At 47.3% G+C, this 12,364-nt stretch overlaps 8 non-coding genes across 8 annotated transcripts; all 8 read left to right on the forward strand.

Annotated features, from left to right (window-relative positions):
* The first annotated feature begins 94 nt into the window (after positions 1 to 94).
* On the forward strand, positions 95 to 166 carry trnac-gca (transfer RNA cysteine (anticodon GCA)). The gene has a single exon. It is a non-coding gene; the product is annotated as a tRNA-Cys (tRNA).
* A 968-nt stretch (positions 167 to 1,134) lies between these two features.
* trnac-gca (transfer RNA cysteine (anticodon GCA)) lies at positions 1,135 to 1,206 on the forward strand. The gene has a single exon. It is a non-coding gene; the product is annotated as a tRNA-Cys (tRNA).
* Positions 1,207 to 2,174: 968 nt separating this feature from the next.
* Positions 2,175 to 2,246, forward strand: trnac-gca (transfer RNA cysteine (anticodon GCA)). Its single transcript has one exon. It is a non-coding gene; the product is annotated as a tRNA-Cys (tRNA).
* Positions 2,247 to 7,374: 5,128 nt separating this feature from the next.
* On the forward strand, positions 7,375 to 7,446 carry trnac-gca (transfer RNA cysteine (anticodon GCA)). The gene has a single exon. It is a non-coding gene; the product is annotated as a tRNA-Cys (tRNA).
* Positions 7,447 to 8,414: 968 nt separating this feature from the next.
* On the forward strand, positions 8,415 to 8,486 carry trnac-gca (transfer RNA cysteine (anticodon GCA)). Its single transcript has one exon. It is a non-coding gene; the product is annotated as a tRNA-Cys (tRNA).
* Positions 8,487 to 9,454: 968 nt separating this feature from the next.
* On the forward strand, positions 9,455 to 9,526 carry trnac-gca (transfer RNA cysteine (anticodon GCA)). The gene has a single exon. It is a non-coding gene; the product is annotated as a tRNA-Cys (tRNA).
* A 968-nt stretch (positions 9,527 to 10,494) lies between these two features.
* trnac-gca (transfer RNA cysteine (anticodon GCA)) lies at positions 10,495 to 10,566 on the forward strand. Its single transcript has one exon. It is a non-coding gene; the product is annotated as a tRNA-Cys (tRNA).
* Positions 10,567 to 11,534: 968 nt separating this feature from the next.
* trnac-gca (transfer RNA cysteine (anticodon GCA)) lies at positions 11,535 to 11,606 on the forward strand. The gene has a single exon. It is a non-coding gene; the product is annotated as a tRNA-Cys (tRNA).
* The last annotated feature ends 758 nt before the right edge of the window (positions 11,607 to 12,364 follow it).

The raw sequence follows: 12,364 nt of genomic DNA on the forward strand, positions 1-12,364 counted from the left end.
TTCAGATGCTCTTGACATCGGAAGTGGTGTTATCTTATCGATTGTCTCTTTGGCTTGTTGGTTTTCTAGAATTTCTTCCCAAGCTATGGCAGCAGGGGGTATAGCTCAGTGGTAGAGCATTTGACTGCAGATCAAGAGGTCCCCAGTTCAAATCTGGGTGCCCCCTCATATAAAGATTGCGTTGTTTAGGCCTGTCTTTTCACTGATGTGAGAGAGAAGGTCCTAGCAAGAGAGCTTGGCCTCCTTGTGCTGCCTAGTGTCCGAAAATGAACCGCACAAGGTTGTTGGGCTTTGTTTTCTTCATTATTAGCAGAGGATGGTTTCGATCCATCGACCTCTGGGTTATGGGCCCAGCACGCTTCCGCTGCGCCACTCTGCTAGCCATACACCCTAGATGGGACTCAAACCCACAATCCCTGGCTTAGGAGGCCAGTGCCTTATCCACTAGGTCACTGGAACTTGGAAAAAGCTCCTTATATTGATTCTCCTTGCCTATCTTGCCTTTGCATTCTGCGGTCAAATACAAAGGACTGCATCTGACAATCCTCACGTGTCCCAAAGTATTCTGCTCACAACGCACCCAGATTTTAGCACAGGATGTAATCATTCCTTCCATCTGGTGGTCATGGGCCCAGCACCCTTACGCTGAACAGCTCTGCTACTTACCTGCCCAGGCAGGGTTATGGACACCAAAATATCTTCTCACTGGTTCGTTAAGCTTGTAGTGAACTTGGGAAACGCTGCCAGGAAAGGCTTGACATCATGGCTGTTTAGGGGAGGCTGTCTTCAGCTTCGACACTCTGCTTCCATGACAAAAGCAATCTAGAGGTAGGCCTATTTCTTATATCCATGTTTCCGCTGTTGAACTTTTCATACTTGATTATGATTGAAAAACAGCGCTTCCAAGACATCAATGCTTATGGCGTAAAGCACTTCTGATGCGAATGTGTGTTCCATTCCTACAGACCGAAATGAAAAAGCTTTTGGCGGTGGTTGAAAAGATCCCCATTTCATGTCTGGGTGCCTCTCTGTGAAAACAGTTCAGATGCTCTTGACATCGGAAGTGGTGTTATCTTATCGATTGTCTCTTTGGCTTGTTGGTTTTCTAGAATTTCTTCCCAAGCTATGGCAGCAGGGGGTATAGCTCAGTGGTAGAGCATTTGACTGCAGATCAAGAGGTCCCCAGTTCAAATCTGGGTGCCCCCTCATATAAAGATTGCGTTGTTTAGGCCTGTCTTTTCACTGATGTGAGAGAGAAGGTCCTAGCAAGAGAGCTTGGCCTCCTTGTGCTGCCTAGTGTCCGAAAATGAACCGCACAAGGTTGTTGGGCTTTGTTTTCTTCATTATTAGCAGAGGATGGTTTCGATCCATCGACCTCTGGGTTATGGGCCCAGCACGCTTCCGCTGCGCCACTCTGCTAGCCATACACCCTAGATGGGACTCGAACCCACAATCCCTGGCTTAGGAGGCCAGTGCCTTATCCACTAGGTCACTGGAACTTGGAAAAAGCTCCTTGTATTGATTCTCCTTGCCTATCTTGCCTTTGCATTCTGCGGTCAAATACAAAGGACTGCATCTGACAATCCTCACGTGTCCCAAAGTATTCTGCTCACAACGCACCCAGATTTTAGCACAGGATGTAATCATTCCTTCCATCTGGTGGTCATGGGCCCAGCACCCTTACGCTGAACAGCTCTGCTACTTACCTGCCCAGGCAGGGTTATGGACACCAAAATATCTTCCCACTGGTTCGTTAAGCTTGTAGTGCACTTGGGAAACGCTGCCAGGAAAGGCTTGACATCATGGCTGTTTAGGGGAGGCTGTCTTCAGCTTCGACACTCTGCTTCCATGACAAAAGCAATCTAGAGGTAGGCCTATTTCTTATATCCATGTTTCCGCTGTTGAACTTTTCATACTTGATTATGATTGAAACACAGCGCTTCCAAGACATCAATGCTTATGGCGTAAAGCACTTCTGATGCGAATGTGTGTTCCATTCCTACAGACCGAAATGAAAAAGCTTTTGGCGGTGGTTGAAAAGATCCCCATTTCATGTCTGGGTGCCTCTCTGTGAAAACAGTTCAGATGCTCTTGACATCGGAAGTGGTGTTATCTTATCGATTGTCTCTTTGGCTTGTTGGTTTTCTAGAATTTCTTCCCAAGCTATGGCAGCAGGGGGTATAGCTCAGTGGTAGAGCATTTGACTGCAGATCAAGAGGTCCCCAGTTCAAATCTGGGTGCCCCCTCATATAAAGATTGCGTTGTTTAGGCCTGTCTTTTCACTGATGTGAGAGAGAAGGTCCTAGCAAGAGAGCTTGGCCTCCTTGTGCTGCCTAGTATCTGAAAATGAACCGCACAAGGTTGTTGGGCTTTGTTTTCTTCATTATTAGCAGAGGATGGTTTCGATCCATCGACCTCTGGGTTATGGGCCCTGCACGCTTCCGCTGCGCCACTCTGCTAGCAATGCACCCTAGATGGGACTCGAACCCACAATCCCTGGCTTAGGAGGCCAGTGCCTTATCCACTAGGTCACTGGAACTTGGAAAAAGCTCCTTATATTGATTCTCCTTGCCTATCTTGCCTTTGCATTCTGCGGTCAAATACAAAGGACTGCATCTGACAATCCTCACGTGTCCCAAAGTATTCTGCTCACAACGCACCCAGATTTTAGCACAGGATGTAATCATTCCTTCCATCTGGTGGTCATGGGCCCAGCACCCTTACGCTGAACAGCTCTGCTACTTACCTGCCCAGGCAGGGTTATGGACACCAAAATATCTTCTCACTGGTTCGTTAAGCTTGTAGTGCACTTGGGAAACGCTGCCAGGAAAGGCTTGACATCATGGCTGTTTAGGGGAGGCTGTCTTCAGCTTCGACACTCTGCTTCCATGACAAAAGCAATCTAGAGGTAGGCCTATTTCTTATATCCATGTTTCCGCTGTTGAACTTTTCATACTTGATTATGATTGAAACACAGCGCTTCCAAGACATCAATGCTTATGGCGTAAAGCACTTCTGATGCGAATGTGTGTTCCATTCCTACAGACCGAAATGAAAAAGCTTTTGGCGGTGGTTGAAAAGATCCCCATTTCATGTCTGGGTGCCTCTCTGTGAAAACAGTTCAGATGCTCTTGACATCGGAAGTGGTGTTATCTTATGGATTGTCTCTTTGGCTTGTTGGTTTTCTAGAATTTCTTCCCAAGCTATGGCAGCAGGGTGTATAGCTCAGTGGTAGCGCATTTGACTGCAGCTCAAGAGGTCCCCAGTTCAAATCTGAGTGCCCCCTCATATAAAGATTGCGTTGTTTAGGCCTGTCTTTTCACTGATGTGAGAGAGAAGGTCCTAGCAAGAGAGCTTGGCCTCCTTGTGCTGCCTAGTATCTGAAAATGAACCGCACAAGGTTGTTGGGCTTTGTTTTCTTCATTATTAGCAGAGGATGGTTTCGATCCATCGACCTCTGGGTTATGGGCCCTGCACGCTTCCGCTGCGCCACTCTGCTAGCAATGCACCCTAGATGGGACTCGAACCCACAATCCCTGGCTTAGGAGGCCAGTGCCTTATCCACTAGGTCACTGGAACTTGGAAAAAGCTCCTTATATTGATTCTCCTTGCCTATCTTGCCTTTGCATTCTGCGGTCAAATACAAAGGACTGCATCTGACAATCCTCACGTGTCCCAAAGTATTCTGCTCACAACGCACCCAGATTTTAGCACAGGATGTAATCATTCCTTCCATCTGGTGGTCATGGGCCCAGCACCCTTACGCTGAACAGCTCTGCTACTTACCTGCCCAGGCAGGGTTATGGACACCAAAATATCTTCTCACTGGTTCGTTAAGCTTGTAGTGCACTTGGGAAACGCTGCCAGGAAAGGCTTGACATCATGGCTGTTTAGGGGAGGCTGTCTTCTGCTTCGACACTCTGCTTCCATGACAAAAGCAATCTAGAGGTAGGCCTATTTCTTATATCCATGTTTCCGCTGTTGAACTTTTCATACTTGATTATGATTGAAACACAGCGCTTCCAAGACATCAATGCCTATGGCGTAAAGCACTTCTGATGCGAATGTGTGTTCCATTCCTACAGACCGAAATGAAAAAGCTTTTGGCGGTGGTTGAAAAGATCCCCATTTCATGTCTGGGTGCCTCTCTGTGAAAACAGTTCAGATGCTCTTGACATCGGAAGTGGTGTTATCTTATCGATTGTCTCTTTGGCTTGTTGGTTTTCTAGAATTTCTTCCCAAGCTATGGCAGCAGGGTGTATAGCTCAGTGGTAGAGCATTTGACTGCAGATCAAGAGGTCCCCAGTTCAAATCTGGGTGCCCCCTCATATAAAGATTGCGTTGTTTAGGCCTGTCTTTTCACTGATGTGAGAGAGAAGGTCCTAGCAAGAGAGCTTGGCCTCCTTGTGCTGCCTAGTATCTGAAAATGAACCGCACAAGGTTGTTGGGCTTTGTTTTCTTCATTATTAGCAGAGGATGGTTTCGATCCATCGACCTCTGGGTTATGGGCCCTGCACGCTTCCGCTGCGCCACTCTGCTAGCAATGCACCCTAGATGGGACTCGAACCCACAATCCCTGGCTTAGGAGGCCAGTGCCTTATCCACTAGGTCACTGGAACTTGGAAAAAGCTCCTTATATTGATTCTCCTTGCCTATCTTGCCTTTGCATTCTGCGGTCAAATACAAAGGACTGCATCTGACAATCCTCACGTGTCCCAAAGTATTCTGCTCACAACGCACCCAGATTTTAGCACAGGATGTAATCATTCCTTCCATCTGGTGGTCATGGGCCCAGCACCCTTACGCTGAACAGCTCTGCTACTTACCTGCCCAGGCAGGGTTATGGACACCAAAATATCTTCTCACTGGTTCGTTAAGCTTGTAGTGCACTTGGGAAACGCTGCCAGGAAAGGCTTGACATCATGGCTGTTTAGGGGAGGCTGTCTTCAGCTTCGACACTCTGCTTCCATGACAAAAGCAATCTAGAGGTAGGCCTATTTCTTATATCCATGTTTCCGCTGTTGAACTTTTCATACTTGATTATGATTGAAACACAGCGCTTCCAAGACATCAATGCTTATGGCGTAAAGCACTTCTGATGCGAATGTGTGTTCCATTCCTACAGACCGAAATGAAAAAGCTTTTGGCGGTGGTTGAAAAGATCCCCATTTCATGTCTGGGTGCCTCTCTGTGAAAACAGTTCAGATGCTCTTGACATCGGAAGTGGTGTTATCTTATCGATTGTCTCTTTGGCTTGTTGGTTTTCTAGAATTTCTTCCCAAGCTATGGCAGCAGGGTGTATAGCTCAGTGGTAGAGCATTTGACTGCAGATCAAGAGGTCCCCAGTTCAAATCTGGGTGCCCCCTCATATAAAGATTGCGTTGTTTAGGCCTGTCTTTTCACTGATGTGAGAGAGAAGGTCCTAGCAAGAGAGCTTGGCCTCCTTGTGCTGCCTAGTATCTGAAAATGAACCGCACAAGGTTGTTGGGCTTTGTTTTCTTCATTATTAGCAGAGGATGGTTTCGATCCATCGACCTCTGGGTTATGGGCCCTGCACGCTTCCGCTGCGCCACTCTGCTAGCAATGCACCCTAGATGGGACTCGAACCCACAATCCCTGGCTTAGGAGGCCAGTGCCTTATCCACTAGGTCACTGGAACTTGGAAAAAGCTCCTTATATTGATTCTCCTTGCCTATCTTGCCTTTGCATTCTGCGGTCAAATACAAAGGACTGCATCTGACAATCCTCACGTGTCCCAAAGTATTCTGCTCACAACGCACCCAGATTTTAGCACAGGATGTAATCATTCCTTCCATCTGGTGGTCATGGGCCCAGCACCCTTACGCTGAACAGCTCTGCTACTTACCTGCCCAGGCAGGGTTATGGACACCAAAATATCTTCTCACTGGTTCGTTAAGCTTGTAGTGCACTTGGGAAACGCTGCCAGGAAAGGCTTGACATCATGGCTGTTTAGGGGAGGCTGTCTTCAGCTTCGACACTCTGCTTCCATGACAAAAGCAATCTAGAGGTAGGCCTATTTCTTATATCCATGTTTCCGCTGTTGAACTTTTCATACTTGATTATGATTGAAACACAGCGCTTCCAAGACATCAATGCTTATGGCGTAAAGCACTTCTGATGCGAATGTGTGTTCCATTCCTACAGACCGAAATGAAAAAGCTTTTGGCGGTGGTTGAAAAGATCCCCATTTCATGTCTGGGTGCCTCTCTGTGAAAACAGTTCAGATGCTCTTGACATCGGAAGTGGTGTTATCTTATCGATTGTCTCTTTGGCTTGTTGGTTTTCTAGAATTTCTTCCCAAGCTATGGCAGCAGGGTGTATAGCTCAGTGGTAGCGCATTTGACTGCAGCTCAAGAGGTCCCCAGTTCAAATCTGAGTGCCCCCTCATATAAAGATTGCGTTGTTTAGGCCTGTCTTTTCACTGATGTGAGAGAGAAGGTCCTAGCAAGAGAGCTTGGCCTCCTTGTGCTGCCTAGTATCTGAAAATGAACCGCACAAGGTTGTTGGGCTTTGTTTTCTTCATTATTAGCAGAGGATGGTTTCGATCCATCGACCTCTGGGTTATGGGCCCTGCACGCTTCCGCTGCGCCACTCTGCTAGCAATGCACCCTAGATGGGACTCGAACCCACAATCCCTGGCTTAGGAGGCCAGTGCCTTATCCACTAGGTCACTGGAACTTGGAAAAAGCTCCTTATATTGATTCTCCTTGCCTATCTTGCCTTTGCATTCTGCGGTCAAATACAAAGGACTGCATCTGACAATCCTCACGTGTCCCAAAGTATTCTGCTCACAACGCACCCAGATTTTAGCACAGGATGTAATCATTCCTTCCATCTGGTGGTCATGGGCCCAGCACCCTTACGCTGAACAGCTCTGCTACTTACCTGCCCAGGCAGGGTTATGGACACCAAAATATCTTCTCACTGGTTCGTTAAGCTTGTAGTGCACTTGGGAAACGCTGCCAGGAAAGGCTTGACATCATGGCTGTTTAGGGGAGGCTGTCTTCAGCTTCGACACTCTGCTTCCATGACAAAAGCAATCTAGAGGTAGGCCTATTTCTTATATCCATGTTTCCGCTGTTGAACTTTTCATACTTGATTATGATTGAAACACAGCGCTTCCAAGACATCAATGCTTATGGCGTAAAGCACTTCTGATGCGAATGTGTGTTCCATTCCTACAGACCGAAATGAAAAAGCTTTTGGCGGTGGTTGAAAAGATCCCCATTTCATGTCTGGGTGCCTCTCTGTGAAAACAGTTCAGATGCTCTTGACATCGGAAGTGGTGTTATCTTATGGATTGTCTCTTTGGCTTGTTGGTTTTCTAGAATTTCTTCCCAAGCTATGGCAGCAGGGGGTATAGCTCAGTGGTAGAGCATTTGACTGCAGATCAAGAGGTCCCCAGTTCAAATCTGGGTGCCCCCTCATATAAAGATTGCGTTGTTTAGGCCTGTCTTTTCACTGATGTGAGAGAGAAGGTCCTAGCAAGAGAGCTTGGCCTCCTTGTGCTGCCTAGTGTCCGAAAATGAACCGCACAAGGTTGTTGGGCTTTGTTTTCTTCATTATTAGCAGAGGATGGTTTCGATCCATCGACCTCTGGGTTATGGGCCCAGCACGCTTCCGCTGCGCCACTCTGCTAGCCATACACCCTAGATGGGACTCGAACCCACAATCCCTGGCTTAGGAGGCCAGTGCCTTATCCACTAGGTCACTGGAACTTGGAAAAAGCTCCTTGTATTGATTCTCCTTGCCTATCTTGCCTTTGCATTCTGCGGTCAAATACAAAGGACTGCATCTGACAATCCTCACGTGTCCCAAAGTATTCTGCTCACAACGCACCCAGATTTTAGCACAGGATGTAATCATTCCTTCCATCTGGTGGTCATGGGCCCAGCACCCTTACGCTGAACAGCTCTGCTACTTACCTGCCCAGGCAGGGTTATGGACACCAAAATATCTTCCCACTGGTTCGTTAAGCTTGTAGTGCACTTGGGAAACGCTGCCAGGAAAGGCTTGACATCATGGCTGTTTAGGGGAGGCTGTCTTCAGCTTCGACACTCTGCTTCCATGACAAAAGCAATCTAGAGGTAGGCCTATTTCTTATATCCATGTTTCCGCTGTTGAACTTTTCATACTTGATTATGATTGAAACACAGCGCTTCCAAGACATCAATGCTTATGGCGTAAAGCACTTCTGATGCGAATGTGTGTTCCATTCCTACAGACCGAAATGAAAAAGCTTTTGGCGGTGGTTGAAAAGATCCCCATTTCATGTCTGGGTGCCTCTCTGTGAAAACAGTTCAGATGCTCTTGACATCGGAAGTGGTGTTATCTTATCGATTGTCTCTTTGGCTTGTTGGTTTTCTAGAATTTCTTCCCAAGCTATGGCAGCAGGGGGTATAGCTCAGTGGTAGAGCATTTGACTGCAGATCAAGAGGTCCCCAGTTCAAATCTGGGTGCCCCCTCATATAAAGATTGCGTTGTTTAGGCCTGTCTTTTCACTGATGTGAGAGAGAAGGTCCTAGCAAGAGAGCTTGGCCTCCTTGTGCTGCCTAGTGTCCGAAAATGAACCGCACAAGGTTGTTGGGCTTTGTTTTCTTCATTATTAGCAGAGGATGGTTTCGATCCATCGACCTCTGGGTTATGGGCCCAGCACGCTTCCGCTGCGCCACTCTGCTAGCCATACACCCTAGATGGGACTCGAACCCACAATCCCTGGCTTAGGAGGCCAGTGCCTTATCCACTAGGTCACTGGAACTTGGAAAAAGCTCCTTATATTGATTCTCCTTGCCTATCTTGCCTTTGCATTCTGCGGTCAAATACAAAGGACTGCATCTGACAATCCTCACGTGTCCCAAAGTATTCTGCTCACAACGCACCCAGATTTTAGCACAGGATGTAATCATTCCTTCCATCTGGTGGTCATGGGCCCAGCACCCTTACGCTGAACAGCTCTGCTACTTACCTGCCCAGGCAGGGTTATGGACACCAAAATATCTTCTCACTGGTTCGTTAAGCTTGTAGTGAACTTGGGAAACGCTGCCAGGAAAGGCTTGACATCATGGCTGTTTAGGGGAGGCTGTCTTCAGCTTCGACACTCTGCTTCCATGACAAAAGCAATCTAGAGGTAGGCCTATTTCTTATATCCATGTTTCCGCTGTTGAACTTTTCATACTTGATTATGATTGAAACACAGCGCTTCCAAGACATCAATGCTTATGGCGTAAAGCACTTCTGATGCGAATGTGTGTTCCATTCCTACAGACCGAAATGAAAAAGCTTTTGGCGGTGGTTGAAAAGATCCCCATTTCATGTCTGGGTGCCTCTCTGTGAAAACAGTTCAGATGCTCTTGACATCGGAAGTGGTGTTATCTTATGGATTGTCTCTTTGGCTTGTTGGTTTTCTAGAATTTCTTCCCAAGCTATGGCAGCAGGGGGTATAGCTCAGTGGTAGAGCATTTGACTGCAGATCAAGAGGTCCCCAGTTCAAATCTGGGTGCCCCCTCATATAAAGATTGCGTTGTTTAGGCCTGTCTTTTCACTGATGTGAGAGAGAAGGTCCTAGCAAGAGAGCTTGGCCTCCTTGTGCTGCCTAGTGTCCGAAAATGAACCGCACAAGGTTGTTGGGCTTTGTTTTCTTCATTATTAGCAGAGGATGGTTTCGATCCATCGACCTCTGGGTTATGGGCCCAGCACGCTTCCGCTGCGCCACTCTGCTAGCCATACACCCTAGATGGGACTCGAACCCACAATCCCTGGCTTAGGAGGCCAGTGCCTTATCCACTAGGTCACTGGAACTTGGAAAAAGCTCCTTGTATTGATTCTCCTTGCCTATCTTGCCTTTGCATTCTGCGGTCAAATACAAAGGACTGCATCTGACAATCCTCACGTGTCCCAAAGTATTCTGCTCACAACGCACCCAGATTTTAGCACAGGATGTAATCATTCCTTCCATCTGGTGGTCATGGGCCCAGCACCCTTACGCTGAACAGCTCTGCTACTTACCTGCCCAGGCAGGGTTATGGACACCAAAATATCTTCCCACTGGTTCGTTAAGCTTGTAGTGCACTTGGGAAACGCTGCCAGGAAAGGCTTGACATCATGGCTGTTTAGGGGAGGCTGTCTTCAGCTTCGACACTCTGCTTCCATGACAAAAGCAATCTAGAGGTAGGCCTATTTCTTATATCCATGTTTCCGCTGTTGAACTTTTCATACTTGATTATGATTGAAACACAGCGCTTCCAAGACATCAATGCTTATGGCGTAAAGCACTTCTGATGCGAATGTGTGTTCCATTCCTACAGACCGAAATGAAAAAGATTTTGGCGGTGGTTGAAAAGATCCCCATTTCATGTCTGGGTGCCTCTCTGTGAAAACAGTTCAGATGCTCTTGACATCGGAAGTGGTGTTATCTTATCGATTGTCTCTTTGGCTTGTTGGTTTTCTAGAATTTCTTCCCAAGCTATGGCAGCAGGGGGTATAGCTCAGTGGTAGAGCATTTGACTGCAGATCAAGAGGTCCCCAGTTCAAATCTGGGTGCCCCCTCATATAAAGATTGCGTTGTTTAGGCCTGTCTTTTCACTGATGTGAGAGAGAAGGTCCTAGCAAGAGAGCTTGGCCTCCTTGTGCTGCCTAGTGTCCGAAAATGAACCGCACAAGGTTGTTGGGCTTTGTTTTCTTCATTATTAGCAGAGGATGGTTTCGATCCATCGACCTCTGGGTTATGGGCCCAGCACGCTTCCGCTGCGCCACTCTGCTAGCCATACACCCTAGATGGGACTCGAACCCACAATCCCTGGCTTAGGAGGCCAGTGCCTTATCCACTAGGTCACTGGAACTTGGAAAAAGCTCCTTATATTGATTCTCCTTGCCTATCTTGCCTTTGCATTCTGCGGTCAAATACAAAGGACTGCATCTGACAATCCTTACGTGTCCCAAAGTATTCTGCTCACAACGCACCCAGATTTTAGCACAGGATGTAATCATTCCTTCCATCTGGTGGTCATGGGCCCAGCACCCTTACGCTGAACAGCTCTGCTACTTACCTGCCCAGGCAGGGTTATGGACACCAAAATATCTTCTCACTGGTTCGTTAAGCTTGTAGTGAACTTGGGAAACGCTGCCAGGAAAGGCTTGACATCATGGCTGTTTAGGGGAGGCTGTCTTCAGCTTCGACACTCTGCTTCCATGACAAAAGCAATCTAGAGGTAGGCCTATTTCTTATATCCATGTTTCCGCTGTTGAACTTTTCATACTTGATTATGATTGAAACACAGCGCTTCCAAGACATCAATGCTTATGGCGTAAAGCACTTCTGATGCGAATGTGTGTTCCATTCCTACAGACCGAAATGAAAAAGCTTTTGGCGGTGGTTGAAAAGATCCCCATTTCATGTCTGGGTGCCTCTCTGTGAAAACAGTTCAGATGCTCTTGACATCGGAAGTGGTGTTATCTTATGGATTGTCTCTTTGGCTTGTTGGTTTTCTAGAATTTCTTCCCAAGCTATGGCAGCAGGGGGTATAGCTCAGTGGTAGAGCATTTGACTGCAGATCAAGAGGTCCCCAGTTCAAATCTGGGTGCCCCCTCATATAAAGATTGCGTTGTTTAGGCCTGTCTTTTCACTGATGTGAGAGAGAAGGTCCTAGCAAGAGAGCTTGGCCTCCTTGTGCTGCCTAGTGTCCGAAAATGAACCGCACAAGGTTGTTGGGCTTTGTTTTCTTCATTATTAGCAGAGGATGGTTTCGATCCATCGACCTCTGGGTTATGGGCCCAGCACGCTTCCGCTGCGCCACTCTGCTAGCCATACACCCTAGATGGGACTCGAACCCACAATCCCTGGCTTAGGAGGCCAGTGCCTTATCCACTAGGTCACTGGAACTTGGAAAAAGCTCCTTGTATTGATTCTCCTTGCCTATCTTGCCTTTGCATTCTGCGGTCAAATACAAAGGACTGCATCTGACAATCCTCACGTGTCCCAAAGTATTCTGCTCACAACGCACCCAGATTTTAGCACAGGATGTAATCATTCCTTCCATCTGGTGGTCATGGGCCCAGCACCCTTACGCTGAACAGCTCTGCTACTTACCTGCCCAGGCAGGGTTATGGACACCAAAATATCTTCCCACTGGTTCGTTAAGCTTGTAGTGCACTTGGGAAACGCTGCCAGGAAAGGCTTGACATCATGGCTGTTTAGGGGAGGCTGTCTTCAGCTTCGACACTCTGCTTCCATGACAAAAGCAATCTAGAGGTAGGCCTATTTCTTATATCCATGTTTCCGCTGTTGAACTTTTCATACTTGATTATGATTGAAACACAGCGCTTCCAAGACATCAATGCTTATGGC

Source organism: Hoplias malabaricus, chromosome 6, assembly GCF_029633855.1.
Source record: "Hoplias malabaricus isolate fHopMal1 chromosome 6, fHopMal1.hap1, whole genome shotgun sequence".
Lineage (NCBI taxonomy): Eukaryota > Metazoa > Chordata > Actinopteri > Characiformes > Erythrinidae > Hoplias > Hoplias malabaricus.